The sequence below is a fragment of the Lipophrys pholis genome (assembly GCF_963383615.2).
Source record: "Lipophrys pholis genome assembly, chromosome: 20".
Classification (NCBI taxonomy): Eukaryota; Metazoa; Chordata; class Actinopteri; order Blenniiformes; family Blenniidae; genus Lipophrys; species Lipophrys pholis.
Window position 1 is genome coordinate 9,568,088 of NC_137648.1, and position 5,797 is coordinate 9,573,884.

Consider the following 5,797-nt stretch of genomic DNA (forward strand, 5'->3'; position numbering starts at 1 on the left):
CTTCACTTTTTATGCCCTTCGTTCTTCTGCTTTCTCTTCTGCTTCTCTTCGACACTCCCTCACTTCCTCTCCCCCTTCTCTTTTTAGCCACCCAGATGTAGAGACAAGGTGTTTTCCGATCGCCATCCTTTAATGTTTTTTCGGCTGGGAGCGTTCCAAATCATGTGGGAGAGCCCCTTTCCCAAATGTTTTTTTCCAGCACAGGTGCGTGCAGTCGTGGTTTCAGTAAGCTGTCTGCAAATTACATTGGTTCCCCTCTGCTGGTCACATCCTGTGTCCCGGATATGATATGGCCGTGAGTTTTCTGTGCTACTAATGGAAACACTTCTGGCTTTGGATTGCACGATGTTGAGCTGTGGGAAGACGGTGTTGAAAGCATTTCTATAGAAAGACTTAATGTCCCGCAAGGTAATTCCCATATGTTTGCGTGACAGAATTAGAAATAGGCAGAAATAGCCTCTGAAATATTCCAGTTTTTCACTGCCTCACGTGGCAGTGTTGAAAAGTTGATCCAAATATAAGATGGATAGTGTTTACGAAGGACAGTATGCTAATTCATAAATGTTGCCGGTGTGGTCCTCACAGACTTTATGAATGTTAAAAAAAAATGATCTAAACACTTTTCTTAAGATCTGAATGGCGTTTGCATGTTCTTCCATGTTTTGTCAGGCTGCATTGGTTTCCTCCTCTGAAAACATGCAGGAGGTTCATTTGTTCACACACTCACATTGCACATGGATGTGAACGGGAGTGTGTGACTCTCTGTGTTTGTACTGTGCCATGGCATTGCCTCCAACACACCGCAACCCTTAGTGGGATAAAACAGTATAGATAATGGATTGATGACAAGTTATGAAATTGAAATGAGCTCTTTTTGTGTCAATCTTCCTCACATTGACATTTGGAAATATAAAACTGACCATTCATTCTGGAATACAGCTAAGTCTATACACAGTATTTCCTTATGCACTTTGGCTCACGTATAGGAAATCAGTTTTATCAGATTTATGAACTCATGACAAGAGGCAGCTACAGAATAGCAGAGATGAACTTCCTACATGCAGCAGACCGCTCTCGTAAAGACAAAATAATGTTTGTTCAAGAGTGCCAATACATCTTAGGTCCAGGCTAATGTAATATTTACTTATATTTGTGCATCTTTCATGTTTCAGAATGACTAAGTTAGTTGAAGTTTAATGAGGCAGTAAACAGGAGTTCAGGATCTCTGTCCCTATCATTATACGCACGAATAACCGATTTGAATTTGTCCACCTAATTATTCCGATATAATAAACCACTTTTATCAAATTACTATGAATGCTGGTATTTGTTAATCTAAAATCAATTTAAATGTTCAAAAAAATAGATGTAATTCATTTTTATTATAGGTTTTTCACAACTCATTAGTGATTGTTACTGTTATCAGAGCAGGTACGGCGAAGCTTCTTCGGCTGTTTATACTTACAAAAGTAAAGAGTTGGCTCACTAAAGCTTGAATCCATTTAATAAATTCTGATTTTATAATAATATTCTGTTACTAAATCCTTACGTTGTCAAAAACATTGTTTAAAGCAATCTTGCCTTTGACCTGTTCCAAAAAATATGAGATAAGAGTTATTTTCCTTTGATTTGGAGTGCTTCTTTAATAATGTCTACAATGCCATATCTCAAAGAAAATCCCTCAGCACCCTGTGCTGTGTTATTGTTCATTGTGTGAATTTAATAGCCTGAGAAGAATGTGTAGCTGTGGCACCAACATGCAAAGCATCTCCCTGTTATTCACTGAATCCCAGTTCTCACTTTTGACCATGTTTGCCCCCTGCTGACTCTCGTGCTCTTAACTCCTGACTTCAAGCTACAATCAAAATAAACAGAAAGTCCTCAGGTCCCCAGAGTCCATTCATCTTTCTTTTTCCTATCACACTATGCTCTAGTTGGCCTGGCAAGGTGCCTAGATATCTACAATGGGTAACCAGTAGACACCCACAAATATGTGGCCTCTGCTTCAGCAGGCAAACTGTAAAATACATGTATCAGCTACAGTTTGGTCATATTGGCCATCGCTACAGCATATGACATGTTGATCTTAAGTGGTTATGTGTGGTTGTTGGCTTGTCATTGTTACAATAGATCCCCTTTGGGAGAGACTGACCTCTGTGTAGATGTTATTTATCAGGCACAAAAAGTCAAGGAAATAGCCTCATATATCAGTTTTCACCTCCAATTACCTATAAAGGAATTTGTGTTTTTAACTGGGAAAGCATTAGGCGGAATGTGAGAGGGTGGCAGAAACTGCGGGTCATGATTTCATGTCAAGGCCATTTTTTGATATAATAGCTCAAATAAACTTCAGTGTGAGGGAGTTTTCACTCCGCTGACACCTCCACGTCAGCACAGTGGACTAAATCGGAGCAGAAACATGATTAGAGTAGTCATAACAGTCCAGAATACCTTTGATGGGAAGGGAAAACGCTCAAGGAGGCGGTACGTTCACTCAGTGTTAAATACAGTGTGACTGCTGAACTTTTTAAAGGAAACTGTTTGACAGCTTGGAAAATATGCTCATTCACTTTTTTGCCAACGTTGAGAAGAGAAGGCTGATTGCATGCCCGTGTCTATTTGTTAAATTAAAGCAGCAGCCGCCGCTCACATTGCACAATTGGACCCACTCAAAAGGTCACAATAGCCCCTGTGAGGTTCCATAACAAATTCGCAAATCACTTCTATGCTGTTTATTTCACCTCTGTGTCCAATGAAACCCGGCATAACTATTCAAAAGTCTGCAATAAAAGCAACAGACACGGCTCACATGTTTTTGAGTTTCCAACCATCCAAACTTTAAAAAGAGAAGAAGAAAAAGACAGGAAAACGTCACTGAAGCCATCTGAAAAAATGTCTACCACATTGAGTTCCATCAACATGTATTTCTAATCTCATAAAAGTCTTGTTTGTTTAATGGTTGTTTATTTATTTGAAAATATGTGTCTCTTAATTGACTGAAAAAAAGACAGCAACACATTTGAGCTACCAAATATGTTGACAGCTTCTCATTTAGACAGGAAAGTCTGGGTTCAATAAACTGAAAAATTGAGGAGATATTCACTGATCTTCAAGATAGATTCGATGTAAAGCTGTAGAAACCAAGACATTTTGTTCCTCCTATCATGCAGCATACTAACTTGATAATCCAGTGATACAGACTAAGATATATTTTTGTGCTGATCTATCTTTGGTAGAAATCTGTCTGTTGCATCAGACTGATTAATCTTTTTTTTAAGGAACTCAAGCAAAATGGTTTTCTTTTCTAATACATCTCATGATGTAGTGGTTAGTGCTCTCACCTCACAGTCAGGATATCCCTGTGTGTCTCTGTGTGGAGATTGCATGTTCTCCCAGTTCTTCAGTTAATCTGGTTTCCTTCCACAGTCCAAAATATAGATTGATTGATGACTAATTGGTGATTAATGAGCCAAACAAAGTCATTGACTTGTGGGCTTTAGATACTATTAGGCATATTTTTCTGTGTTCGTTCTTTCCAGAATTAATTATATTGTAACATTTGGCAGGGATATTGATGCTATTGTGTGGAAATGTTGATTGATCTCTGGCCAACCTGAAGAAACGAGTCCTTCTTGAGGTTTGAGTATGAGAAAACTCACTGTGTTGCTGTCTTTCTTGTGTGCATACCTGCTGTGGGAAGGCCAACGACTTAGCTCTTGGTCTCCACCTCATGACCCCCCCCAAAGAATCCAGGTGTCTGCAGACTCCTTAACCTTTTTTTCCTCTTTGGTGTCTTTAAGTGGGGTCTCGGCCCTAAGGTAAGACATTTCCCGAGGTTCTTCAAAGAGAAAGCATGTTTGACTTTTTACATCCCGGGGTGAAAGATCTCCTCTCGTCGGTCTTGAGGTCAATAAAGCATCATCTATCACAGCAAGGGAGTCTCTTACATGTATATTGCTTCTCCTTTGAATGGCTGTATTCCCTGTGGATTGAATAATCCTGTCTGTGTATGTGTGTGTGAATGTGTGTATTAATGCTGGAATTTCAATGGTTTCCTGGGGAACTACAGGACAATCTCTCGACAGCAGCTGCCTCAGAAAGCACCGACACTCAAGCACACATCTACTCACTGCGCACGTCATAAACACTTCAGCCTGAAACATATACATCTAACTTCAGAGTCTTAGCTGTGCATGGTAGGATCATTTTCACCCACCTTTAGTTTGTACGCATTCAAAGAGCCTCGGTTGGCTTTGACGGTCTGGAATAGAGTTCTATACAGTACCACAGTGGCTCTCCAGGCGTCACATCTGTCTGTTTCCATGCTGTAACCTCTTCCTTTCCGTTTCCCACTCTTCCTGTTGTCCAGATGAAAGGTGGGGAAAAAAGGGGGAGGTGATTGAGGAGAAATGCTGGTAGTATGAAGTCTGTCTCCATTTGGTTTCATGAAATCATGGCTGGATTAAAAGAAAAGAGGTGTTTTCTTTCCGCACAGCTGTCAATTTGACAAGCCAGCAGGTTCTTCTTCCTACTCTGGGAACAAACACAAACAGCCCCCGTCGTGGGAATAGATGCATGATTTATGTGCACACAAGGAAAAGCTACAGCTCCCATGAGACACGCACTGTTTATCTAGTATAACAAATTGGATTAATGATATTTGCCTTAGCCGTTCTCACTTTAAAGCATCATTTTCAGCGATGATGAGGGGGCAACTCTGACTCATATCTGACCATTAAGTGTGGAAAACCAGCAGCCCACATAAACTTCACCTGAACTAGCAGTGATGTGTCAGTTGAAGTGTGATGTCTGTATTTATTTTTTTAAAAAAAAAGCTAAATTAGAATGCTCACTGTGTGTTCTTTTATTCCTTGCTCTGTTTTCCTAATATTTCATATTTTCATGGATGTCTTAATAGACTTACGCTGTCGGGTAATAAGAGAGCAGCCAGTTTGTTCTAGAAAGACAGCCTCAGGTGTGAAGGGAACCCGGACTGCCTGCCAAAGCTGTGCATTCAACCAGAACCTATTGGATCATTTATAATTAGCCAATTTGGCTTTTCCCTTACACTAGCAGATGTGAGCAAACTTTCCTAAATGTCTTTTAAATGTTATGCTAATTTAATATTTCTGGATGACTGCATTGGCTTTCCTTGAGCATATTTTACATTTGAAAAATGGTATGTCATATCCCACCCTCTAGATGTGTGTAAAGTGTGTGCTGAGCTTAGTCCGTCTATAAGAAGTAGACTACACTGAACCACCACACTGTTTTCTCCAGTTACATATTATACATATTAAATCATTCAGTGTCATTTACTGTGGTATGGTGACATGAAGATGATCTGGTTTAGGAAGACTTCTTGTCCACAGAAAGGTTTTAACCTCTCTGTCCTCAGAAGAAGCCTAACAAGTCAACACACACAGAGTTAGTTGGCGGAAGCCACACAGATGTTTAATGGCAATCACTTCGTGTTCCTTCTGGAACTTTACATTTTGAGACACACGAAGGATCATCTGACAATACTTTTCTGCAACAAGAAAAACTTTTTCGAAAGCTCCTGTTACAGTTTAGGGTGTTGTCAAGTTTTTCACCTGATAGATTGACTGAGGGTGAGGCAGTGCTCACACTTTGATGTCTTTATTTAATCAATGTTATAGTCACTTTCTCCCATTTAGGTTCACAGGAGCCTTGAGTTGATCCCAAATGGCTCTGTACGAAAGGCGCATCGAGTCCATCATAGGGCTGACAAGAAAAAGGGCAAAACACAGACATTGCAGTGAATTTAAGTACAACA